Source organism: Prionailurus viverrinus, chromosome B1 (genome assembly GCF_022837055.1).
Source record: "Prionailurus viverrinus isolate Anna chromosome B1, UM_Priviv_1.0, whole genome shotgun sequence".
Classification (NCBI taxonomy): Eukaryota; Metazoa; Chordata; class Mammalia; order Carnivora; family Felidae; genus Prionailurus; species Prionailurus viverrinus.
The window spans coordinates 105748442-105776356 of NC_062564.1; the positions used below are offsets into that span (position 1 = coordinate 105748442).

Consider the following 27915-nt stretch of genomic DNA (forward strand, 5'->3'; position numbering starts at 1 on the left):
TAGGCCAAACAAAAAAGGTTTGCCTCTCAGGCTACTTAATCACAATGATTGCTAATATCAAGGGCCCTTCAGTGTTTTAAAGTTTTTGTAGATCCATCCAAGAAATAGATGCATAAAAACAGGTGAAAAAAATCAGTGTGAACTTTAGGATTAGATCATGTTAAGTAATCCTTTTCAATGGCTGTATTAATATGGAGGGGACTTCACCCCTTTCCCTACTGCATCTACTTGTACCCTTTTTGTAAAACCTCAGCTTTGTAAAAAACTGGTGCTAACATAAAGGTGCTTTATAGTTTACGATTTTGCAGAACTGCAATGCTATGTCAGGCAGAATAGCGTTAAACCTTTTGTAAAAGCTCAAGGTTTTGATAAAGGCAGAACTTTTCAAGCATTTACAACTAGTGATGATAGTGGTACAGACAGTGCACACTTGCACAAGGGCTGAGAAAACGTGCAATACAGGAGAGAAAATTTATCTTTACGGAAACTTCGCACAGGCCACCTTTATAACTAAAGCATAGTGCTGATGCAAGCAACATTTATACTGAAATTTTAATAGACTGGATCGGGAAACTACTTGGCTCATAAAATATGCCTTGATAATAGCTAATTTTTTTTTCTTGTTAAATGTTAAGTGTGACCTTTAAAAGACACAAGTGTTCAGTGCACATCTGTGTGAATAAAGTGCTTAGCTGCTCACCTTGTGTAGTAGCCTTAATCTTTTGTACGGTATAAAAATGACTGTTGTCCCTTAGGGGTAAGGTGGCTTCACGTGTAGTTCCCACCCAAATACTGTAGTGACTTAGAACACGACTTTTTCCAGATGAAATCAAGCATTTTATTTAATTATGGCAAGCAAGCACTCACTTATTCTCTACTAAATGTCATACTTACGCCAAAGTAATATTCTGGCCTATACGGAGACCACCAACTTGATAGCTTACAGATTATTCACCACTCAATATGCAACATGTTGCGATTTAAAAAAATCACGTTTGGCAGTGCACCACAAGATTCTAAATAAACAGGACTTCACCCATACATTTTGAATTTCTTGATTATCTGCAAGAGAAGAAAACCAGTTTTGTAAACTCTGTGTCCTAAATCACAGTGCTGAAAATATTAGCAACTTCAGTTACTTTCTATTTAGTTGGCTATTTATTACTCTTCTAAATTACAAAGTAGCAGCAAATCGGGCCAATTCTGGCCTTCCCATTACTTAGCACTAAGGATTCTGGATTAACGACGAAATATGAATAAAAAGGAACATACCTTGTCATGTTTCCTGTCATCCATTGGAACGATTAGTTCAGCTTCCTAAAAACATTTAAGCAATAGTTAGATATGTGCCCAATAACCCGGCACCCTTCAGGTTTTCAAGTGATTAATGTTACTTGTGCAAGTCAGAATCTGATACCAATTAAATGGTGACAGCTTTGCCAATAAACAAGAATATGCTCTTCCATGGCTAGGAAGGGAGACTGCCACAGCTGACAGGTCCCAAAGATACATGGAGATTCACAATCCCAGAACTCCCAAGCAAGCACAACTACAGAGATTACTCACTTTATGGATCTAAATGTGGCGGGTATCAGGATTCGGTGTTACTATTTATTTAACAGTGGCGGAGTAGCTTCAAGATGGCCACTTGACACCGACAGCGGAATTCGCGACCTTTGCCGGTCACCAGGTGCACCGATCCTTTGTCGGAGGGCCCGTGACCCGTGCGCGCTCGACTTCTGACTCAGCGCCAGGGTTGCACGTGGCCGCCGCGTGATCAAAAGAATACCTCAGGTTTTCGAACCTAGAGGTTTCCAAAGCTGTCGTAGACCGATCACTACAAGATCCCTGAACCTCCTGCATCTTAACTAGGTCAAAAACTTCTGCCTCAATTATCACCATAGTGCACAAAATACAACGTACCTCAACCTCGTAACCTAAGCCCAACGCTTCCCGGATGTAAAAGGCCGAGCACTTCAGCGCACGCTTTCTTATAGAGCGGCTGACGCTATTCCGGGGAAGTGCCGCGAGGGGCGGGGCCCACACGAGTTTTCCCTCTGCTCTGCCCTTTCCAGCCCCTCCTCCGTTCCACCCCTTCCTGATGGCCCCACCCTCCTTACGCGGTTTGCTCCACCCTCTGGGCTGGGCGGCTCCCCGGGCCCTCGATTCTGACGCACGCGCCTACAGGGAGAGTCAGAAAGTTGTCGCGAGATGAGGAAATCCTGACGCTGGCTTTGTCTTCCTGACCCGGGAGGTGAAAAGTTTTTGTTTCCCGTTTCCATAAAGGATAGTTACTTAGAAGTTGCCATTGTTACCGAAACGCCAGGTTATATAGTCCTCTGCTTTTAAACCTTTAGGTAAATATACGTGGAACTAACTGATTTTTTTGGTCCATTAATGATCTGGGACTTCCGTTTTCCGCTGGACTTGCTGTTCCTCAAGCGTAGCTGTCAGTGATTTGCGGTTTTTAAATTTTGTTTTGTTTTGGGTTTTTTTTTTGGCGGGGTCGGGGCCGAGGGGGGGGGTTGTTTAATCTCTTAAGAGTATTTACACTCATTACTGAAAACCTAGCCAAAAGACTAAACACAAGACTAAAAAAAGTAAAGGACGTTAGCCGGAAGAGTATGGGAGACCCACTTAACGAGTGTGTCTGAACATTTCCCGTGTTGCAGACTCACCCACAGTTTGCTGTACGTGTTTGGCCGCAGCTGGATTTTGTTGACTCGTAAAAGCAGATGTGTGCCTCTTACCTCCCTGCTGTACCTTTTGTTGAGGGTGCAATTATAGAAATAATAGAACTAACCCTTGTAAAGTGGAATTAAAAATATTTAGGAATACATTTAGTTCTAGTCAAGTGGTTATTAAATGCCATTAAATTTATTTTCTGTTTCCCCTCTGATATGAAACAAAAGGGAGGTTTTACTTAGTAGTGGACCATTGGGAAGGTATGTTGTGGCAATTGCTGCCAGGAAAAACGGTATCAAAATGTATTCCCCAGATTAAGTTGGGGAATAAAGTGCCACAGTAGGGATCTACAGAAGCTTCATGAAATCCTTACATACTATTCTGGGAGAAATAGTTTAATTAGTAAGAGCAAACATTGCTTTTATGATTAGGGTTGGAGTCACCAATTTATAGGAAATGAATTTTAATTAGAACTAAAGTTTCTGAGGCTCACCTTTCACCCTACATTTTTCTCACTTCATTTTACTTTACTCCATCTCACTAATGAATGAAAAGTACTATTCTGTAACAAGGCTTAAATACCAAATCACAGTGGAGAGTTTTGCTAAATTAGATTTCATTTAGAACCTGTAGCCATCTGTGTTACTTCGCAAACGCTGTCCTAAGAAAATGCCACCGATTGGGTGGTTTAAGCAACAGAAATTTATTTTCTCACAATTCTGGAGACAAACTGAGATCAGGGCACTCACCGGTTTGTTTTTAGACCTTCTGTGGCCTGTAGATGGCCCTCCTTTCCCAGTAACTTCACATCCTTTAACCTCTGTACCTGTCTGTATCCCAATCTCTTTGAAAAGGACACCAGTCATACTGGATTAGGGCCTGTGCTAATGACCACATTTAACCTTACTTGCCACTTTAAAGATCCTATCTCCACGTACTGTAATATTCTGAGATATTGGCTGTTAGGATTTCAACATATGAATTTTGGGTGACACAATCCAGCCCATATGACCATCCATTTATGGTAAGCTATAAAGACACACTGAAGATTTTTAAATATATATTTCCATTGGGCTAAGGTGTAAAAACACCTGAGACAGAGTGAAGAGTCTCTGCTCCCATATTTTAGTTTCTTTTCTCCATCTTAAATTTTTTCCCATCTGTTTCCCATCTTTTTCTTCCTTTCTTTAAAATTGAGGTATAATTAACATTAGCTTCAGGTATACAACATAATGATTTGATATTTGTGTATGTTGCTAAATGATCACCACATTAAGTCTAATTAACCCCTATCCCTCATACATAGTGAATTAAGTTTTTTCTTGTGCTGAAGATTTTTAAGATTTACTGTCTTAGGGGAGCCTGGCTAGCTCATTTGGTGAAATGTGGGACTCTTGATCTCAGGGTTTTAAGTTCAAGCCCCATGCTGGTATAGAGATTACTTCAAAATATTAAAAGAAAAAAATATGTAGCAACTTTAAAATATGTAAAAGTATTATTGACTGTACTCACCATGCTGTACATTACATTCTCTTGACTTATTTATTTTATAACTAGTATTTTGTGTCTTTTGCCCCATTTTAGCTACCCCTTCAACCCACTGCCTCTGGCAAGCACCAATCTGTTTTCTGTATCAATTAACTTGGTGTTTTTTGTTTTTGTTTTTATATTCCATATATAAGTGAGATCATATAGTATTTGTCTTTTTCTGACTCATTTCACTTAACGTAATGTCTTCAGGGTCCATCCATTATGTCGCAAATGGCAAGATGTCATTTGTTTTCATGGATGAGTAGTATTCCATTGTGTATGTACATCGACATCTTTATCCATTCATCCATTGATGAATACTTAAGTTGTTTCCATATCTTGGCTGAAAATAATGCTGTAATGAACATGGGGGTACTTACATCTTTTTGAATTAGTGTTTTTGTTTTCTTCAGAGAAATACCCAGAAGTAGAACTGCCAGATCATATGGTAATTCAATTTTTAGTTTTTTGACCAACCTCCATACTGTTTTCTACAGCGGATAGACCAGTTTACATTCTCATTAACAGTGCACAAGGGTTTTCTCTCATTAACAGTGCAAAAGGGTTTTCTTTTCTCCACATCCTTGCCAACACTTGTTATTTCTTATTTATTTGATACTAGACATTCTGACTGGCATGAGATGATACCTCATTGTGATTTTGATTAGCATTTCTCTGATGATTAGTGATGTTGAGGATCTTTTCATGTGTCTGTTGGCCATCTGTAGTCTTCATTGGAAAAATGTCTATTCACATACTCTGCCCATTTTTTAAATTAGGTTGTTTAGTGTTCTGCTGTTGAGTTGTATGAGTTCTTTATGTATTTTGGATATTGACCCATTATTAAAACATGATTTACAAATATTTTTCTCCTGTTCAGTAGTTTGACTTTCATTTTGTTGAAAATTTCCTTTGCTGTGAAGAAGCTTTTTAGTTTGATGTAGTTCATTTTTTGTGTATGGTGTAAGATAGTAGTCCAGTGTCATTCTTTTGCATGTGGCTGTCCAGTTTTCCCAGCACCATTTCTTGAAGAGTCTGTCCTCTCCCCATTGTATATTCTTGGCTCCTTTGTTGTAAATTAATTGACCATATATGCATGGGTTTATTTCTGGGCTCACTATTCTGTACCATTGATCAATGTGTCTGTTTTTATGCCAGTATCAAACTGTTTTAAGTATCATACAATATCATAACTTCGTGGGGCACCTGGGTGGCTCAGTCAGTTAGGCATCCGATTTTTGATTTCAGCTCAAGTCATGATCTCAAGTTCATGAGATTGAGCCCCACGTTGGGGCTTGGGATTCTCTTTCTCTCTCTCTCTGCCCTTCCCCTGCTTGCTATCTCTCTTTCTCTCTCTCTCAAATAAAGTCTAAAAACATAACTACTATCGCTTCATAATATAGTTATCAACCAGGAAGCACGATAGCTCCAGCTTTGTTTTTCTTTTTCTCTCTTTTTTTAAAAGTTTATTTATTTATTTTGAGAGTGAGTATGGGAGGGGCAGGGGGAGAGGGAGAGAGAGAGAATCCTAAGCAGTCTCCTCACAGTCAGCCCAGAGCCTGATCCACAAACTGAGATAATGACCTGAGTTGGACACTTAAGTGACTGAGCCACCTTGGTGCCCCTACGTTCTTCTGTCTCAAGATTGCTTTGGCTGTTTGGGGTCTTTTGTCGTTTTGTACAAATTTTAGTATTGTTTGCTTTATTTCTGTGAAAAATGCCATTGGAATTTGACAGGGGTTGTTTTGAATCTGTAGATTGCTTTGCATAGTATGGACATTTAAACAATATTCTTCCAGGTGATGAGCATAGAATATTTGTCCACTGTTTATATAATGGAAAAATATTAATCTTCAATTTCTTTCATCATTGTTTTATAGTTTTCAGTATACAAGTTTTTCACCTTCCCCATTAAAATTTGTTTCTAAGTATTTTTTTTTATTCTAATTGTAAATGGAATTGTTTTCTCAATTTCTCTTTCTGATAGTTCATTATTAATGAATAGAAGTGCATTAGAGTTCATATAGTGGTTTTGTATCCTGCTACTTTACTGAAATTCATTCATTCTAACAGTTTTTGGTGGAGTCACTTGGTTTTCTATATGTAATATCGTGTCATATGCAAATAGTGACAGTTTTACTTTTTCCTTTCCAGTTTGGCTGCCTTTTATTTCTTTTTCTTACCTAATTGCTTTGGCTAACACTTCCAGTACTGTGTTGAATAAACGTGGTCAGAGCATCCTTTCTTGTTCCTGATCTCAGAGGAAGAGCTTTTACCTTTTTACCACTGAATATGATATTAGCTGTGGGCCTGTCATGTATGACCTTTACTATGTTGAAGTATGTTCCTTCTATACCTACTTCCCACTTTGTTCAGTTTGTAATCATAAATGAATGTTGAATTTGCATAAATATTCATGTGTCAGAATACTACTCAGCTTTGAATGCTTTGCTTGAACGTCACTTGTTATGTGAAATTTTTCATTACTCTAACTGAATTTGATTTCCCTTTTTGACATACTATAGTACTTGGATTTTTCATGTGGTATCTTTATTATATTATAAACTTCTTGTGAAGGGACTGCGTCACCTCTCATTTGAAGTGCCTATCAGAGTGACTCATATTAGACACTCAGTTGGATTATTGAATGCTTTGAGGCAGTTAATATATATTTTATAGGAATTGAGAAAGTTTTGTATTTATCGTAAAAAGTGATTTTTCTCCAGGAGGTAGAGTTTGATCCCCCCACTCTCCTCCAACACCAAGATGAGTATTGGCTGTACTTAGTGACTTGCTTTCAAAGGGTGGGTAAGGAAAGAAGGGGAAAGTATAACTGTACACATGGAGAAATATAGCAAACACTGCCTGGACGAAGTGATCAATAGTAACGTGAGCAAGAAGTCATATTGATAATGTGTACCTTGATAAGATGTAATGAAAACATTTCACCTCCTTTGTGTTATTCTTCTCCAAAGCCCTAACCCTAGTCAAACCATGAGAAGAAATATCAGACAAAATCAAGTTGATGGACAATCTACAGATTATATATCAGTATTTAATATTGTCATGATCTTGAAAAACAAGAAAAGTCTGTGAAACTGTCACACCAGAGGAGATGATACATGATGACTAAATGTGATACCCTGTCTGGGAACCTCAAGCAGAAAAAGGACATTAATGTCAAACTAGTGAAATCTGAATAAAGTGTGAAATTTAGTTAATAGTAATGTGCCAATGTTGGTTTCTTAGTTGTGACAGATGTATATGGTATTGTAAGATGTTAACAATCGGAGAAATTGGATGGGGGATATGTGGGAACTCCCTGTACTATTTTTTCAACTTTTCTGTAAACCTAAAACTATTTTAAAATAAAGCTTAATAAAAAAGCAGTCATACGTTTATAGTCTATTATTTTTGTTTTAAGACAAGCTGTGCTTTAGTGATGGTTTCTGTATACTCTTAGTGTGAAATTTGTGGCTGAGATGGCGATATTTCTAAATTTGTGGGAATTTGAGATCAAACCTAATGAATTTAGTGGCTGTTCAAGCCAAATCTTTGAGACTTAGAATACTAGGTAGAGATTATGTGGTAATAGATAGAATTCAAATTTTATTGTAAATAAAGGTTGGTTTAAGGATTTTAAAGGTAGAATGCAAAGTGAAGTTGTTAGAACTGATAAAATGATGGCTGGACAATACTTAATTCTGCATTTGATATACTAACTGGAACAGTTCATTATAGAATATTCATTCTTCAACTATGCTACTTCTCCCTACTCTGTTTCCTTTTTCCTTTTGTGGTTTTAATGTAGAAACTACAGTGATCATCAGAGAAGCAAAATTAACACAACAGCACAGCTCTCATGAATGTCGAAATAAGTGGGAGAAAATATCAGGAAATGGCCTGTGGGCTTATTTACATTTTAAGATACTTAGGGTACCTAAACTTGCAGTTGGTATGTACTAGCAGTGTGATAGTGCTGGTAAGAAAATTATAATACAACTATAGTGTCTAGAAGAGAGCAGATGAGAGTTCTCCCTTATCTCTGCTGGAATATTCTTTTTGGTTCTGAGCACTTTGCTCAGTTGTTAAACATTTACAAGACTCTGTCCAATGTTTATTGAGTATATATGACCCTTGCCTCAAAACTCCAATGGAATTGAATAACTTACAATCAATGATGTCACACTTTTTCCAGACTATTCAAAGCTCAAAGCCTAGGAGTCAGCTTTGATTTCTCCCTATCCTCCATTTTCAATTTTTAGTGTATTTCTGTATTAGTCAATGTACTTTTTATCTATTGTTATGTTTCAAATTAGCCTAAGCATAGTGGATTAAAACAATAAGCATTTATTATCTCACATAATTTCTGTGAATCAGGAGTCCAAGTACAGCCTAACTGTCTCAGTGTATCTCACTCATGAGGTTGTAATCAGGATATAGACTGAGACTGCAGGATCTTCTTCCAGGGTTGCTCAGCTACAAGCTTTAGCAAGTTAAGGCTAATTGTTGGTAGGAGGCCTCAATTCCCCAGCATGTGGATCTCCACTGGGCTGCTGGAGTGTCCTCATGAGATGGCAGCTGGCTTCTCCCAAAGTAAGTGATCAGGAGAGGAAGTACCAATGATGTTATGACCTAGTCTGAGAAGTTACTCGCTATCACTTGTTAGAAGCAAGTTATTAATTCCAGCTCACACAAAAAGGGAGAGAAATTAAACTCTATCTCTTGAGGGAATATAAAAATTTGTTGACTCAAGTTCAAGCTGCCGCAGTAAGAATGGGTGAGGTTGTGTTGGTATTACAAACAGTCCAAAATCTTTGTTGCTTAAAACAACAAGTGTTTGTTTCTTGTCATATTCTTTTCCATTTTAGTGACTTAGACTAATGAGGCCTTAACCATTTGTGATGTTTCTAGGCAACAGGAAGGGAGATGAGAAGGTAGAGAATCACATACTTGTTTTTAGGGGCGCCTGGGTGGCGCAGTCGGTTAAGCGTCCGACTTCAGCCAGGTCATGATCTCGCGGTCCGTGAGTTCGAGCCCCGCGTCAGGCTCTGGGCTGATGGCTCAGAGGCTGGAGCCTGTTTCCGATTCTGTGTCTCCCTCTCTCTCTGCTCCTCCCCCGTTCATGCTCTGTCTCTTTCTGTCCCAAAAATAAATAAACGTTGAGAATCACATACTTGTTTTTAAAGGCTTCCATTCTGAAGTGACAGTCCTCACATTGCTTCATATCCCATGGACAAAAGCAAGTTGCATGGCTATACCAAACTTCAAAAGGGTGGGGATATGGAACCCTACTATGTGCTTCTAAGGATAAGAATCAGAAATACCAGTAAACAGCATTAGTGATTTCTGCAGTTGCCGTGTTACAACCTTTTTGACAATTATTTTTAGATCAACTTTTCCTTTCCTTTTCTCTATTGTCATACTACTGATCTAGGACAACATGTCTGAATTGGCTCCCTACTTTTCTAATTTCCCATTTCCACTCAACAAGATATTTTTGAAATATTAAATTTCCTGAAATACTATTTTCTCCTTGTTTGTCACTTGCTACAGAAACTGTAATGGCTTCTCCACTGATTATCCTCAGGTCAAGTTTCTAATCTCTGGACATATTACAATGTATGGTACACTTACCATGCTCATTCCTAGTTTCATTCATTCTATTTCATAATTATTATTTTTTACATGAATCTTTATCCAAAATATTAGTGAATATTGGTCTCTTCCCTTTCTTGCCTTTGTTTTTAAAAATTGTTCATCAATAAATATTTAATGTGCCTACTATATGGTTTTCTACTATACACTGGGCCCTGTTCTTAGTGCTGGGGCAAGAGCAGTAAACAAAACAGACAAAATTTCTTATGCATGGAGTTTATATTTTTGTGGTACAAGACATGTAAATAAGAGTATTAGAGTTATATCAGAGGAGCAGAACTACTAGGATATAGATATAGATATATCTAGTGTAAGGTAAATCACAGCTGTCAAGTGGAGGAAGCAAGGTAAACTGGCAACTGCAAGAATGAACTGAAATCCATGAGAATGGAGTGGAATCTGCATTGATTTCTCCCTGGTTCCAAGGGTTCAACTTTGATGATGGAGTTGATCTGCAGGAGGAGTTGGTCTTTTGTTACAGACCCGAGTTGCTGACATTGAAATAGAGGATCCTGCAAGGGTTAAAGAAGATACAGACCTGGCTTCTGCCCCAACCTACGAAATGAGCTAGCAGATAAGTGACAACTTACATAATTAACAATATTGCCTTATGCCCTATACTGACCTTCCAAGTGTGAAATTACATGATGGCTGTTTCACCTCCATCTACTATGCAAAATGTCTCTGTGGCCCATGCTAACCTGGAACTTTTCAGGCAAAGAAATGGAAATGTAGTACTGGCTTAGCTAAGTTGACAAAATAGAACCACAATAAGTAACTTATATGAAAATTTAAAGTCAATGAGTGCTATGGAAAAAAATGAAGGGGATGAGAAATGTTTGCGGTGAGGATAGAAATAATTAAAAAAAAAGTGTTCAGGTAGATCTCCTTGAGAAGGTGACACTAGGTCAAAGACTTGAAGGTGAGGGAATGAAACATGCTAATATCTGGAAGAAGAATATTCTAAGTATCAGATGCTCCCTAAGTGGCACCATACCTGGTGTGGTAGACAGCCTTTTATAAGATTCCCAATAATCCCCACCTCATGTTACTCCCTGCTTTATGTAACTTCCTTCCTTTGCATGGCAAAGTGCTATGTCACTTCTGAGATTAGGTTATAAAAGACTGACTTGTTTCTTGCTCCCATTCCTTCTCTTGTCTTTTTGGATTGCTTGCTCTGATGAAGTAAGCTGGTATATTGGAGAAGCCTATGTGGCAAGGAACAGAGAGTGGTCTCTGGCCAACATCCAGTAAGGAACTGAGGCTATAAGACCAATAGCCCTGAGGAACTGAATCCTGTCAACAACTACATAAGTGAGATTGGAAGTGGATCTTTAACCAGTTGAGCCTTAAGATGACCACAGTCCTAGATGCTGATTGTAGTCTGTGAGACACTGAAGTAGAGAATCCAGCTAAACCAGACAATATTGTTTTAAATCAGTACATTTAGGAATAGTTTGTTATTTAGCAACTGATAACTCATATACATGGCATGTTCAAGGAACAAAAATGAGACCAGGGGTCTCATTGGGGTGGGATAAGCAAGTAGCAAGTAAAGTTAAAGCAAGTAAAGAGACAATAGGATTTCTAGATGTTTATGAGTCATTAAATGATTTTTAGTTTTTGTCTTTTTGTTTGTTTGTTTTGAGTGAACTTGGTAGCTGTTGGAGAGTACTGAGTAGAGGAGTGACATTATCTGACAGGATTTATACGTTTTTTTCTCAAAGCTCTATTGAGAAGACATACAGGGGATAGGGTTTGAGCAGGGAAACCAGTTAGGCTAGTGTAATAATGCTGATGAGAGAATGGTGATGAGAGAGAGAGATCCCAGTAGAGGAAATAAATGATTAAATTCTGGATATATTTTTATGATAGAGCTGACAGAATCTGATAATTGAATATAGGTTGTAAGAGAAATGGATACAGAATATGAAAAAAAATAGCTCAAAGGGTTTTTGATTATTTGTTGTGATGGGGATGACTGCAGGAGTAGGTTTTGGGGAAGGAGTACTTAGGAACACAGTTTTGTACATGTAAAGTTTGAGATATGTTTTAGACATCTAAGTAGAATTTTTGACTAGAGAGTTAAATATATGAGTATGGAGTTCTGGGGAGAGATCTGGTCTGGGAGCTCTCAAAGTGTAGAAGCCACTTAAAGCCACAAGATTGAATGCTAATAACAAAGAACAAAGGTTAGATAGAAAAAGGGATCAAAGACTGAGCTCTTGTGCATTCTCAACATCTATCTACCAGGAAACGTAGCAGGAACCAATAAAGGAGACTGAGAAGTGAGGAACAGAGGAAAGCCATTGGAGAGTGGTATCCTGAATGTCAAGAAGAAAGTTTTTCAAATAAAAGGTTGTTCATGGTACAAGTAAGATGGAAGTTGAGAAATGACAGTTGGATATAGCAATATGGAGGTCATTTGAGACCTTGTTGAGGACAGCTTCACAGAGAATGGGAGAATTGAAGACCATAAATTTGTGGAGTTATGCTAGAAAGGAGAAGAAAAATGGGGCAGTATCTGGAGAGGGATGTGGGACCAAGAGTGGATTATTTTTCTTCAGGAGATATCACAATTCCAGATTTCAAGGTGTCCTACAAAGCTGTAGTAATCAAAATAGTATGGTACTGGCATTAAAATAGACACATAGATCAATAGAAAAACAGTCCAGAAATAATCCCACACTTATATGGTCAATTAATCTTAGACAAAGGAAGCAAGATATACAATGGGAGAAAGACACTCTCTTCAACAGACAGTGCTGGGAATACTGGGCCACTTTCTTACACTATACGCAAAAATAAATTCAAAATGGATTAAAGACCTAAATGTGAGACCTGAAACGATAAAACTCTTAGAAGAAAACATGGACAGTAATTTCTTTGATATTGGCCATAGAAACATTTCTCTAAATATGTCTCCTCAGGCAAGATAAAAGCATAATTAAACTGTTGGGACTACAACAAAATAAAAACCTACACAGTGAAGGAAACTATCAACAAAACAAAAAGACAACATACTGAACAGGAAAGGATCTTTGAAAATGATATATCTGATAAGAGGTTAATATCCAAAATATGTCAGGAACTTATACAACTCAACACCAAAAAATAATCTCATTAAAAATGGGCAGAGGACATGAATAGACATTTGTCTAAAGAAGACATACAGATGGCCAACAGACACATGAAGAGATGCTAAACATCACTCATCATCAGAGAATCCAAATTAAAACCACAATGGTATATCACCACACACCTGTCAGAATGGCCAAAATAAAAATGCAAGAAATAACAAGTGTTGGCAAGGATGTTGAGAAAAAGGAACACTCATGCACTGTTGGTGGGAAGGCTAATCGGTGCAGCCACTGCAGAAAACAGTATGGAAGTTCCTCAAAAAATTGAACATAGAATTACCAGATGATCCTGTAATTCTAATACTGGGCATTAACCCAAAGAAAATAAAAACACTAATTCAAAGAGATAATATGCACCCCTATATTTATTGCAGCATTATTTACAATAGATACGTGTATATATATACACATACACACACATATACATGCATACATACGTACATATATACATACATATAATGGAGTATTACCCAGTCATAAAAAAGAATGAAACCTTGCCATTTTCAACAATATGGATAGATCTGGAGTGTGTAATGCTAAGTGAAGTAAGTCAAATACCATATGATTTTGCTCATATGCTGAATTTAAGAAAATAAGCAAACAAACAAAAAAGAGACAAACAGTAAAACAGACTCAAATACGGAGAGCAAACTGGTGTTTGCCAGAGGGGAGGTTGGGGTTGGGTGGGTGAAATAAATAAAGGGGATAAGTGTACACTTATCTTGATAAGCACTGAGAAATGTGTAGAATTGTTTAATCATTATATTTTACACCTGAAACTAATATAACATTGTATGTTAATTATACTTGAATTTTTAAAAAATGGAAAAAAAAGAAAATGGATTATTTTTTAAGCATGGGAGAGTATAAAGCATGTTTATATTCTAATGGGGAAAGATTCAGTAGAAATGGAAAATGGATGATGCAAGAGAGATTTGATGAATTTCTTGTGTAATTGCTTGTGGTATCTTGTGCACAAAGTATGAGTGAGCCTAAGATGGTAATCTATGGAAACAGAAGTGTATGGATATAGATGCTAGTAGGTGAGTGATGTGTTGTGAACTTTTGAATATTCTTTTTTATTAATTTCTTCTCTTTTCTCCCCACAGTAATAGCAAACTCATCAACTGAGAAGTTGGGGGAGGGAGTGTTGTATATTTTAGGAGAGAGGAGAATATAGTTAGGTGACAATGTGAATAGATTAGGAAATGTAGTAGGATTCCTGGGACACATAGGGACCCACTAAGGTTCTTATAATTAATTTAAGTTCACTTAAATTAGAATATCAGCATGATTGTGTATTTTCTCCACACCAAGCTCAGCTACATAGGTATAGGTGTAAAGCTGACAAAGAACTGGAACTAACTGACTTTTCCAGGAAAGTAAACAAAGTGAGTGGTGGGAAAGGGAATGTATGCAGGAAGTCGTTGTATTGATTTGCCATGGAATTTAAACTAGTTAAGGAGGGATGATAACACATTAGAATAGTGAGGGACACTGAAAATATGAGTAGGATTAATGAATTTTGAGCAGATAGTGGGTCAAAGTCATTTTGGAACTTGGGTACTAGAGTAATGACTCCATGAAACATCTATAATATATAAATTTATTGGGAAGTTTAGCAAGCAACATACTGAGCCCTTTATTGTTTAGCATGACAAATAGTGGAGTTGCCCAGTTCTGTGATCTTAAGCTGGCTTTCATCACTTCAAGAGTGATTGCTTGACTTGGTTGTAGAAATGCACATGTCAGTGAGATGTTGCACTCATACTTCATTAAATATTTAACATCTCAAAAGCTCTACTTTTTCTTTCTTCCATTCTCGGATGGCTTGTGATCCTTGATCTTTGGTTTAATCTGTTTATTAATGAGGCTTTTTTTGGAGGGCTTTCATGCCTTTGTGCAAAAGAAGATTATATAATACTACAATAGCAATATAGTGCATTAAAGTGGAAGGTCTTATTACTGTTATAGAGTATTTATAAACTATATTTGTAAAATATCTAATTCTTTTATACTACACATACAGCAATTTGACATTTTAAAATTTATTTTGAGACGGGGGGTGGGGAGGAGTAAGGGGCAAAGAGGGAGAGAGAGAATCCCAAGCAGGTTCCACACTCAGTGTGGAGCCCAACACAGGGCTCGATGACCATGAGCCATGATCATGAGATCATGACCTGAGCTGAAATCAAGAGTCTGGTGCTTAACTGACTGAGCCACCCAGGCACCCCAGCAATTTGAAAATTTAATAATTACTTGCTAAAATCCTGTTTTTCTTTATATTCTCCTATAATACACTTTATACATGTTTCATGACATCAAACATTTGCTATAGTACTCAGACCCCCATTTTTTTGATTCATCATCCATAAAATTATAAATGTCTGTATTAGTGAAAAGATAAATAAATAAGCTTATGTTCACTAAATAAGGTTATGTTCCCTAAACTTAATGGAATGAAAATTATAAGCAACCAATTTTTATAAGGTGCCACTAGGTGGCTCTATTACCCTATTATTTAGGTCTGTTTAAACCCTATAAGGTTTTAACTTAAACACATTCATGTATTATTGTGCATGAATATATAAATGAATGTGTAGATAATAACATGAAAATGTCATCATATATAATGAGTCTACCAAGCTACCCTCTGGACTCCAGAAATAGTTTCTACTGTTAGTTTCTACTAATAGTTTCTACTTAGTTTCTACTAGAAAGGAACAGCTTTCCCCCAGATGCAGATTCTAAGAATATGATTGAAAACCACAGAGCTTTTTTAATATTTGAACTTGATGTATAAGTTTTTAAAAATATTGAATCAATCAAGTGAAGATTTAATTCATTTCCTATTGTCTAAAGTATTTAAGTTGATACATATTTTAATCTCAAGTGTATCAAAGTAGACAATGATTTTGTTGAAGGAATAAAATATTTTTGCCCAATCTACTAGAGGACAAGGATATAATCATATTCATCTTACCTACGGCAGTACTTGGTTCATGGTGCATGCTCAATAAATGTTTGTTGAATGAGGAAGTTGGCATGATAAAAGTGAAAAAAAAATGCTGGGAAATTATACACAATGTTCAAAAGGAAAAATGAATTGTAAGTTACTATATTTAAGCAAAAATAACAAGTGGTTTTTGGCCCTGGGCACATCTTACCTCTGTCTTTGCCAAATATTTTAAATTGAGTTGTTATTTTTTTTTCTTATGCGGGGATATATTTTAAATTTTATAATGGAAATCATTTCACAGAGAAAATTTTATGACAAAGTTTGAAAATGATCTTTATAGGTAAATATTTATAATTGGAATGGATCTCCATTATCTTTATAATCTTAGTATTAGAAGTTTATATTCTTCATGAGATAGGATTATATTGAAAAAATTTCAGTTTGGGCTGAATCTAGAAAAAATTTTAACATTGCTTTTTAAAAATAAAATCCTAAAACTCTGAAACATAATACAAGAAATTGAAGATGACACAAACAAATTAAAATAAAAAGATATTCTATGCTTGTGGAATGGGAGAAACTATATTATTAAAATGTCCTTTCAACCCAAAGCAATCTATAGATTTAATGCAACCCCTATCAAAATACCACAGCATTTTCCCAAGAACTAGAACAAATAATCCTAAAATTTGTACAGAACCACACAAGACCTAAAATAGCCAAAGCACTGTCAAAAAAGAGGAACAAAATGGAAGGTATCAAAATCCCAGATTTCAACCTATACTACAAAGCTGTGGTAACCAAAACAGTATGGTATGGCAATAAATAAATAAATAAATAAATAAATAAATAAATAAATATTAAAAAAAAAAAAAAAAGACACCTAGATCAATGGAACAGAATAGAGAGTCCAGAAATAAACCCATGCTTTTATGGGCCAATTAATCTATGACAAAGGCAAGAAAATGCAACAGGAAAAAGGCAGTCTTTTCAATAAATGGTATTGGGAAAACTGAACAGCTACATGCAAAAGAATGAAACTAGACCACTTTCTTACACCATCCACAAAAATAAACTAAAAAATGGGTAAGAGACCTAAATGTGAGAATTGAAACCATAAAACGCCTAGAAGAAAACATAGACAATAGTAATTTCTTTGGCATTGACCATAGAAATACTTTTCTTGATATGTCTCCTCAGACAAGGGAAACAAAAGCAAAATTAAACTATTGGGACTACACAAAAATAAAAGCTTTTGCACAGTGAAGGAAACCATCAACAAAACAAAAAGCAACCTACAGAATGGGAAAAGATATTTGCAAAAGATATATCCAATAAGGAGTAAATATTCAAAATAGGTCAGGAACTTATACAACTCAACACCAAAAAATAATCTCATTAAAAATGGGCAGAGGACATGAATAGACATTTGTCCAAGAAGTCCTACAGATGGCCAATAGACACATGAAAAGGTGCTCAACATCACTCATCATCAGAAAAATACAAATTAAAGCCACAATGATATCACCTCACATCTGTCAGAATGGTTAAAATAAAAACACAAAAAATAACAAGTGTTGGTGATGTGGAGAAAAAGCAACCTTTGTGTGCTGTTGGTGGGAATGCAAATTGGTGCAATCACTATGGAAAAGCGTATGGAGGTTCCTCAAACAATTAAACATAGAATTACTATATGATCCAGTAATTCCAGTACTGGGCATTAATTCATAGAAAATAAAAACACTAATTCAAAAAGACATATGGACCCCTTTGTTTATTGAAACATTATTTAAATAGCTAAAATATGAAAAGCAAACCAAGTGTTCATCAAAAGATGAATAGATAAGGAAGGCATGGAGTAACACAATAAAGTGTTAATCAGCCATAAAAAAGAATGAAATCTTGACATTTTCAACAACATGCATGTGTCTAGAGGGTATAGTGCTAAGTGAAGTAAGTCAAAGACAAATTCCACAGGATTTCACTCATGTGGAATTTAAGAAACAAAACAAGTGAACAAAGAAAAAAAGAGACGAAAAATATGGACTCAACCATAGAGAGCAAACTGGTGGTTACCAGAGGGGAGGTTGGTGGGAGAATGGGTGAAACAGGTGAAGGGTGATATATTAAAAAAAAGGTAAAATAAAGGACTTAAATTAAGATAATATATAAGAATACTGCAATTTAATATATAAGATATTTTAGTAGTTATTTTTGTTTTTATTTTTTTAAATGTTTATTTAAAAAAATTTTTTTAATGTTTATTTTTGACACAGAGAGAGAGACAGAGCATGAGCAGGGGAGAGGCAGAGAGAGAGGGAGACACAGAATCCAAAGCAGGCTCCAGGCTCTGAGCTGTCAGCACAGAGCCCCACGTGGGGCTCGAACCCACAGACTGTGAGGTCATGACCTGAGCTGAAGTCGGACGCTCAACCGACTGAGCCACCCAGGCGCCCCTTAAATGTTTATTTTGAGAGAAAGAGAGAGAGAGAAACAGAGGTGGGGAGGGGCAGAGGGAGAGACAATCCCAAACAGGCTCTGGCTGTCAGTGCAGAGCCTGACTTGGAGCATGTCCTCACCAACTGTGAGATAATGACCAGAGCCAAAACCAAGAGTCAGATGCTTAACTGACTGAGCCAGGCACCCAGTAGTTATTTTTCAATTCTAAATAAATTTATAGAAAACTAAGTAGAAGTAGAACCAGAAAAATACCTTTTATCTTTCTTTAATTTTAAACCCTTTTATTTGTATAATTTATGTAAATGGCAATGGACAATGTCTTAGAAATCAGAAGAATTCTGAAAGAAATTGTTGGAATTCAGTGTGTTTGATAAAAGCAATATGATTTTTTTTTTTTAAAGGGGGAGCCTGGGTGGTTCAGTCAGTTAAGTATCCAACTTCCACTCAGGTTATGATCTCAGGGTTTGGGAGTTCAAGCCCTGAATTGGGCAGTGTGCTGACAACATGGAGCCTGGAGCCTTCTTCAGATTCTATGTCTCCCTCTCTCTCTGCCCTCCCCGACTTGTGCTCTGTCTCTCTCAAAAATAAATAAACATTAAAAAAAAATAAAGGGGGAGGACGAAGATGTGGGCAGACTTTTTTTTTTAAGTTTACTTATTTAAAGAGTGCAAGAGCACTAGTGGGGGCAGGGCAGAGAGAGAGAGAGAGAGAGAGAGAGAGAGAGAGAGAGAGAGAATCCCAAGTAGGCTCCAAGCTGTCAGCTCAGAGCCCGATGCAGGGCTTGATGTTACAAACCACAAGATCATGACCTGAGCCAAAATCAAGTCTGACACTTAACTGACCGAGCCACTCAGGCACCCTAGCAATAAGAATTTTGAACACTCATTCTTCTTCTTCTTCTTCTTCTTTTTAATGTTTATTTATTTATTTTGAGAGAGAGTACAAACAGCAGAGGGCAGAGAGAGAGAGAATCCTAGGCAGGCTTCACATGGTCAGCACAGAGCCTGCGATGGGGCTTGATCCCACAAACAGTGAGATCATGACCTGAGCAGAGATCAAGAGTCAGATGTTTAACTGACTGAGCCACCCAGGTGCCCCTTGAACACTCATTATTCTTTAGGGCACTGGACAGTAATGACTGAGAAGGTCTAAGGAAAATTATACAAAATGAAGAGACACAAAAGGGGTTCTGAAAAGAGCAATTATTTGTTATTGCTTCAATAGGTAATAATCAATGATAATGGTAATAGCTAATGTTTATTGAGTACTTATATACTTATTAATTAACTCATTTCGTGAGGATGTACTCTTATTGTATGAAGAGATACTCTTATTATTTCCATTTAACAGATGAGTAAATTGAGGCACAGAGAAATAATAGAAATAATCTAAGGTTAGATCTGGGTTTTGAGTGTAGTGTGACTGGCTCAGAGTCCACATTCTTTTTTTCTTTTTTCTTTTTTTAACGTTTTATTTATTTTGGAGAGAGAGAGAGAGAGAGGGAGAGAGAGAGAGAGACAGAGTACGAGCAGGGGAGGGGCAGACAGGGAGGGAGACAAAGAATCCAAAGAAGGCTCCAGGCTCTGGGCTGTCAGCACAGAGCCCAATGTGGGGCTCAAACTCATGAACCGTGTGATCATGACCTGAGCCCACGCTTAATCGACTGAGCCACCCAGGCGCCCCTCAGAGTCCACATTCTTAATTAGTGTTGTGTTATAAAGGAAGAAGAATGATACCGGGTATAAGATAAATATAAATCTGGGCTCAAATCTTTAAGTTTGCTTCCTGTGTGACCTTAGGAAAGTTATCTACCTTTCCATCCTGTTTCTTCATCTATAAAAGGAAGCCAGCAGTACTTCCCTTTTTAGTATTGTTATAGAAAATTTATAGGAATAATATGGCAAATAGCACCATTTAAAGGGTAGGGGTGGGGTGCCTGGGTGGCCTAGTCGGTTAAGCGACCAACTATTGATTTTGGCTCAGGTCATGATCCCAGGGTCATGGGATCGAGCCCCATGTCGGAGTCCATGCTGAGCATGGAGCCTGCTGGAGATTCTCTCTCTCCATCTCTCTCTGTGCCTCTTCTGAGCTCACATGCATGTTTTTTCTCTTTCTTTCTAAAATAAAATAAAAAGGTTAGGGGTTTTTTGGTGTGTGTTTAAACATTATTTTGCTAATTTTAATTCTTTATTAGGAATTCATTATTATTTAAAGTCTAAATTAATTTATTGTCATTTTGACGAAAGTCCTAGAATTGTAAAATTTTGCATGATTAGGGAAATATCTTAATCAAATTTGTGTTTGTGTGTTGATTTGTATTTTTTTTTCTAACACTTAAATGTAAGAAAGTATGCAATTTTAAATTATCACCCTTTGTCTTTTTTCCTTTCCCAGTTTTTATTTCTAAATTAATTCATTCAACAAAGTATTTATTGAACACCTATTGTGTGTCAGAGACTAGATACATAATTGTGGGGGTACATTGATATAAGAAAACAAATACACCTGCCTTCAAGAAATTTATTTGAGGGGCGCCTGGGTGGCTCAGCCAGTTAAGCGTCTGACTTTGGCTCAGGTCATGATCTCATGGTTTGTGGGTTTGAGCCCCGTGTTGGGCTCTGTGCTGACAGCTCAGAGCCTGGAGCCTGCTCAGATTCTGTCTGTCTCTCTCTCTCTACCCCTCCCCCACTTGTGCTCTGTCTCTCCCAAAAATAAATAAAATGAAAAAAAAATTTTAAAGAAACTTCTTTGAGTACTGTAGAACTAGAAGATGTAATAAAATCAGTAAATTATATAGTTATAAGATTATAAATATAATGGTAAAAAAATAAAATTAGGATAATGGGAATCAGGAATGCAGAGGGAAGGAGGAAAAAGAATGAAAATTTTATATGTAAGGCTGTCATCTTACTAAAAAGATGACATATGAGCAATGACACAAATAAATTTCAGGAGTTAGCTATGTGGATATCTGGGGACATGTCAGTACAAAGGCTTTAAAATAGTAAGCAAAGAAGTCAGTGCAACTGTTGCATAATGAGAGAGGGGGAAGAAGAAGAGCTAAGGTCATAAAGGTAATGGATGTCAGATTATGTAATTTGTACTCTGACTGGAAAGGTGGGCTATTACAGGATTTTTAAAAAAAATGTTTATTTTTGTGAGAGAGTGAATGCAAGTGGGGGTGGAGCACAGAGAGAGGGGTACAGATAATCTGAAGCAGGCTCTGTGCTGATGACAGAGAGCCTGATGCAGGAATCGAACTCATGAAGCATGAGATCATGTCCTGAGCCAAAGTTGGATGCTCAACCAACTGAGCCACCCAGGTGCCCCATATTGCAGGATTTTTAGTAGAAGATTGCTCTGACTTAATTTGTAAGAAGGTTACTTTTGGGTGTTTAGTGACAGTAGATTATAGGGGACAGGGACGGAAGCAGGGAAGATATCCAAGGTAAAGATGATGTTATCGCAGAACAGAGTGGCAGCAGTGGAGATGCCGAGAAAGGGTAGGTTTTGGATAGAACTGAAGATAGAGCCAATAGAATTTCTTGACAGATTGAATGTAGGATGTGCTAATCGAGAGAGTGACTATCCTATTTACAGATTCCACCGACTCTCAAGGCAATATTATATAAGGGCATGACTCTAACTGTGTGTTCACCACAGAATGGAGCAGATTACTTTGGAGGAAGATCAGAATCTGCAGATGTGCTCTGTCTGCAGATTCAAACCTACTACATCATTATGCCTACTCCAACTCTTCTTAACTGAGGCTGCATCTATCAATAGTCTAAACTCTGGCTGTCACTTCTGTTTTCCCCGAGTCTCCATTGTTGTTAATTGAACCTGGGATATAATTATTATATAGTAGGTATAAATCCCATAAGCCACAACCTGTGCAGAAATGTAGTTTTCAATAACTGTCCCCATTTGAGATACATTTCATCACTAGGAACTTTAAAGTCTATTTTAGGAAAGCCCAGTCAAATTCAGGATTTTTCTCTCCCTTTCTTCCCAAGGTAGTCATGACAATGGACATGAAGTGAGAGGGTGATATCTGGGCCTCAGCTGTCATCTGTCCTATGCTGGCATTGGATGAACCTAATCAAGTTCCGTCTTTGGTAAGTGGCTTCTAGCTTCCATGGTCTGGTTTCCTCCCATCCCTACAGTCATCAGTCTGGGCAGGTTGTTAGGTGTCCTCCCAGTTATAGCTGCCCACTCCCTTTGGGTCTAAAGGCCTGTTAGTGATTTCTGCAACTTCCATAGAGAATGGGAACTTTTATATGTTCTCCTGTGCCACTGTGGAAGCTGTGCCATCCTAGATCATATATGCTTAGAACACCATGTGTTAGTTTAACTATTTTGCTCCCACACTATTGGTGGGCAGATCACATAGAGGAGGTTGCTGCTTTGCAGAGTTTTAGAAAGTAGGGCACAGCTTTCTCTACTTTTGGATTCTCAGATCTCTTGTCCTTTCATTTTCAAAACTCACTTTAGTGGCAAGGAGAAAGGACAGGGGGAGAAGAAACTCATTCTTATGTATACATCTCTTTCCCCTTTCTAGTATTTTTTAATTTCCATCCAGGAAACTTCCAGTCTGGTAGTGGAATGGGAAGGTGATAGGAGATGTAGCCTGGCTTTCCATCTATTTTTTTCTAGTTTATTGTTTAATGGTATAAATCTTGACCTTTGATACTTAAATTACTTCCAACTCCTATGCCAGCAGCTCTCACACTTTTTGGCCTGAGGATCCCTTTACATTTTAAAATATTATGAGGACTCCAAAGGGCTTTTATTTATAAGGGTTATATCTATCAATATTTATTGTATTAGAAATTAAAATTGAGGAATTAAAAAGTATTAATAATTTAAAAGTAACAAGAGCAAATCCATTATAAGATCATAGTTTCAAAGAAAAATAACTGTTTTCCAAAACAACAGCAACAACAACAAAAAAATAGTGGCATTTGCAAATCTCTTTAATGTTTAGCTTAATAGAATACAGCTGGATACTTGTATTTATTTTTGCTTTCAACCCATTTTGATACATTGTTTTTGTTGAAGTATATTGTCCCTGACTTTGTATCTGGAGTTCTCTCTTGTCCAGCAAGAGAGCGGACACAGAATTGAATACGAGAGAGGCTAATGTCTGGGAGAAGACAAGAGCCCCAAGTAAGGGTTCTTGCTCCGTATTTATTAGGATCAGAAGGCTTACAAACGTGGTGGACATGCTGAAAGAGACAATGAAACAGTGATTATTAACTCAAGTGTGTGAGAGAAAGGGGGTTTTGAAGGTATGTGGTGTTAGGGTTTTGGGTCAATATAAAACAAAATCCTGGCACTGAGAAGGTGGTTGTTTATGGCAGGCACCAGGCACTGTGTCTGTTTATCTTAACTTGCCTAGGGGATAAGATAGATAGAGCATGCTACCTCAGGGTCAATAAGGAATTTTTTTTTTTGCTAGTTAGTTACAGGCAATTTCACCCTGCTGCAGCGGTTTTTCACCCTGTTTACCTGTTTACCTATTCTTGGGTGCTTTCCTCCTGCGGAAATGGCTTCCTGCTCTACACTTTTGTTCTAGCTGGGGGTACTTTTGCCCTGTGGCCGCTTTCTGCACTAAGCGTTGTTAACCCGTTGGTGCAAGCTCAGGGAATTCCTGAACTTATTCCCCACAGTATATGAAGAAAACCTGACCTTATGTAAATATGTACTTGGGAAAGGAAATGTATATTTATGGAGTTTTCAGATATTGTGTATATTTTTCCTTGATAGTACACTAAAACTTGATAAGTGATATTTTCTTAAAGGATATTTGTAATGTAGAATTTGAAACCAAATCAATGAACTTTTCATGTTCTGCTACATTTAAAACTATTAGTTTGTCTTACCCTAAGAATTGATCTTTTACTGTTATAATGATGTACCATATGCAATGATTCTGTAACCTCATGCAATGGTCATTTGGAAAATATTGGTTCACCAAGTTATGCAAATCTTTCAACTGTTGATACATTTCATTATATAATATTAGGAAATAATATTTGTTAATATCACTATCAATCTCATCAGAAAAATTATTTAAATATTAGTCTGCTGTTACAAGTAGCAGATACAAGTTCTACAAAATTCTAATTTTCACTTGAAAGCTCACATTTTATCATTGGCAATAAGTACGGTCATTTGTTTTTCTTGAACGGACAGGCCCACTTTGTTCATTTTCAAAACAAATGTCTGCCGGTTACTCAAGTCTACATAACCACAATTCTCTGTCAGTTAGTTTTTCAAGTAAAGATGATGCTCCGCAAATAAAGTAGCTAGTTTTCTTTTAGTTTAAATATGTTGAATAAAAATTAAAAAAAAAATAAAGTAGCTAGTTCAATTTGCAACTCAGTTGCTCAAGTGCTTTTCTGTGACAACGATCTACTTCAATATGTGACAGAAACGCTCTAGGCATACTCTACATTTTGTCACAGCAAATATTAAAAAGACAGGTACTCAAGGTTGAAATTTAATAATATTAATAATTCTTACCTCTTCCTCAAGGGCATTCTTAAGTGCAGCTGACTTTTTTTTTTTTAATGAATGTGTGATAGTGAAGAATAAAATGACTACAAGTACAGATTGATGTCACTACCTTGGATTATGTTAAAGCACCAGCAGTTTTACCCATTATTGCTATTGCAAAATTAGGGAGGGGGGAAATCAATACAATGACAAAAGAATATAATAAATTAGTATTATTATGAAAATAGGTTTGGTCTTGCAGATCCCATGAAGGGGACTTGGTTCTCCCACAGGTCCACAGACTATACTTTAAGAACCATCTTACTACTGTACTAAGTAAGGCTATGCACCATGACATAGGTCTTAACTATTAATCTCCTGGATATCATCCAGTATCTGATGCTAAAGCCAGCTGCTGCTTGGAGCTCTTCCTCTGTGATGGTCCCAGCAAATTGGCCACTATTGGACCTGAATATTTAGACTTTTTTTTTAATGAAAGATTATTATTGTTCTGATAAAAATAGTATACACATTTGGAAATAAAAATTCAAATATCTCTCCCTCATCCCACACTCTATTTTTTTATTTATTAATTATTATTTTTTTAATGCTTATTTATCCTTGAGAGAGAGACAAAGACAGAGTGCGAGTTGGGGAGGGGTAGAGCGAGAGGGAGACACAGAATCCGAAGCAGGCTCCAGGTTATGAGCTGTCAGTGCAGAGCCCAATGCGGGGCTCAAACTCACTAACCGGGAGATCATGACCCAAGCCAAAGTTGGACACTTAACCAACTGAGCCACCCTGGTGGTCTCTAGTCCCATTTATTAAAGGTAACTCGCTTTTACCTTTTCTGTTCAAGTTCTGTTGATTATCTCCATTATTCTATAATTCCAAAATACATAATTTTTGTTTTTGTTTCTAAGCTCTTTTTCTTATGTTTGTGGCTTTAATAATGTACTTAAACATAGATTTCTGCCGAACTTACCACAGGCCAAAAGCAAACCAGAGTGTTCTCCAAAAAAAAGTGAGGAATGAGAAGTTGAGCTTCCCAGACCCAATCTCTGCGTGCAATATTACCACCTAGATAATTCATGGCTTCTGCGCGGTGGCATAATGTGTGAGAGACAGGGAGAGTCAAATGTTATAAAAAGTGATGAGAAAACAAAACAAGGGGAAAATTGGTTTACAGTGATCACATTTGACTTCCATTAACAGACAGGGAAATTGAGACCCCAATTGGAAAAGTGACTTATCCAATGTTATTTAGTTAAGAACATATTGGATTACATCCAGTCTATCTTCTTTGCTATTCTAGTTGCACCAAGGACATCCCTATAATTAATTCGGGATAGAAACAATATGGCTTTATCAAGTTGATCACAGATGGGAGTGAGAATTTGTCAATATTATATTTTCATCGCCTTTTATTATTTTTAAAATTATAATCTTTAGCTTCTGAAAAGTTTGTGAACATATTCATTTTCATATGATGTAGACTTTATTTTCTGATGGTATGTTTTGTGCACCTTTAAAAGTTTTGTTTGCTTTGAAGGACATTAATTAAGTTCTAAAAAGATACATTAGAGCCCTAGAAATACGCAACGTTTTGAAATTCCATTTCTGTTTAAAGTGGTTGAAATTAAAAAAAAAAAAACTAAGATTCAGAATATTATTTACCAAATAGAGAAAAGAAGACCAACCTTCTCTGGTCCAACTGTATAAATTATGCATAATGTTTAAAAGCAAGATCTGGTATCCATTTGTTATTGATTTGAAATAGAGCATTTTGGCATCAGATATGTAGACAGCAGGCATTTCCTGTACTTAATTTATTCCCTCCTAACCAAGAAGCAGCTTGATGTAGACAGTTTTATGTAAGGTTTGTCACAGATCCTGTGTGTTTTGGAAATGTTTCACATTTCATTAAGTTTAATTCAGTTTCTGTATGATAAAATGTGGGTAAATACATTCTTCCTAACAATATCTTGGAGACTTTATGCTGCGAGTAATGAATTTGTGAAATTTGCTTTTATTTCCTTGAAAGGGTTTGCTGGGCAAATAGAATATTTGCCTAAATCTGGCAAGTAAATGTCTTTGTTAAATACTTATTGACACTAGTCAAAATCACTTTCTCTAAGAGATGCTCCAAAGGAGATGGTGAAAATATAGTGGGTTCCAATTTTAGTGATTTACTGTCTTTGTATTTATAACTTTTAGGAATAGGCTGAGAAATTATAGAAACTCAAAGATTAAGATTCATATAGGATCAATGGATGAAGGTGCAAGGAGAGGTTAAAAAATAAATTTCATATAGTAATACATAACTGAATAAATTCTTTGTGACATTTCTTAACAGCTGTGAATGTATAGAGAACTCTTATAGACAACAAATTGAGGACAATAAATGGCAAGAACTAGTGGTAGCACTGGGTGGTGGGAAGTGGCCCCCAAATGCTGTTAGGTACCCTTGGCCACAGGTGAGTGGTATACTGAAAGTAGAGTCTTGGTATTCTTGGGAATGGAATAAATGTTGGCTTGACCAGGACATGGCTCTATCTTTTGAAATTTAGTCTTCTCTTAGGTAAAGTAAGTGAAGAGAAGGTAAACATTTCTAGCCAATACAAATAATTTCTTAAGGATTATCCACCACAAGTAGTCATTGTTCTTTCCATGACTGCCAACTATTTGGGGATCGGTGTGTGTGCTTGGGGTGTGGTGGGCAGGTAGAAGGCAGCAGCTACGTTGTAGGTGGTAACCAAGCAGAGCCACTTGCGCAAAATAGAAGTCAGCTATAGAGTATAATTTGAAATTGGAGAAATTCCTTCGTACCAAAATATTTGAGCAGTTCAGTGCTTCCCCATTAGTTAAGAGACTTCAGGTTAAAACATATCTCTTAGAAATTATAGTACTGATATTTCTGGAAAGCATAAAGTTATAATTCATTATAAGCCACTAATGTTGATGGGGTTGGTTTATTAACCA

General features: G+C 36.8%; 2 long non-coding RNA genes and 1 other non-coding gene across 4 annotated transcripts; 1 reads left to right on the plus strand and 2 right to left on the minus strand.

The window, feature by feature from the left end:
* Nucleotides 1-814: 814 nt before the first annotated feature.
* LOC125163603 (uncharacterized) lies at nt 815-27319 on the minus strand. 2 transcript variants are annotated; one of them, XR_007151509.1, is made up of 5 exons: nt 27309-27319; nt 24119-24123; nt 1924-1949; nt 1273-1317; nt 815-1062 (listed from the first exon to the last, which is right to left on the minus strand). It is a non-coding gene; the product is annotated as an uncharacterized LOC125163603 (long non-coding RNA). The 2 variants fall into 2 exon arrangements; XR_007151508.1 differs by having other exon boundaries at nt 1567-1949.
* Nucleotides 1386-1516, minus strand: LOC125165089 (small nucleolar RNA SNORA24). The gene has a single exon (XR_007151975.1). It is a non-coding gene; the product is annotated as a small nucleolar RNA SNORA24 (small nucleolar RNA).
* Nucleotides 2187-7436, plus strand: LOC125163605 (uncharacterized). The gene is made up of 2 exons (XR_007151510.1): nt 2187-2357; nt 7191-7436. It is a non-coding gene; the product is annotated as an uncharacterized LOC125163605 (long non-coding RNA).
* Nucleotides 27320-27915: the final 596 nt, after the last annotated feature.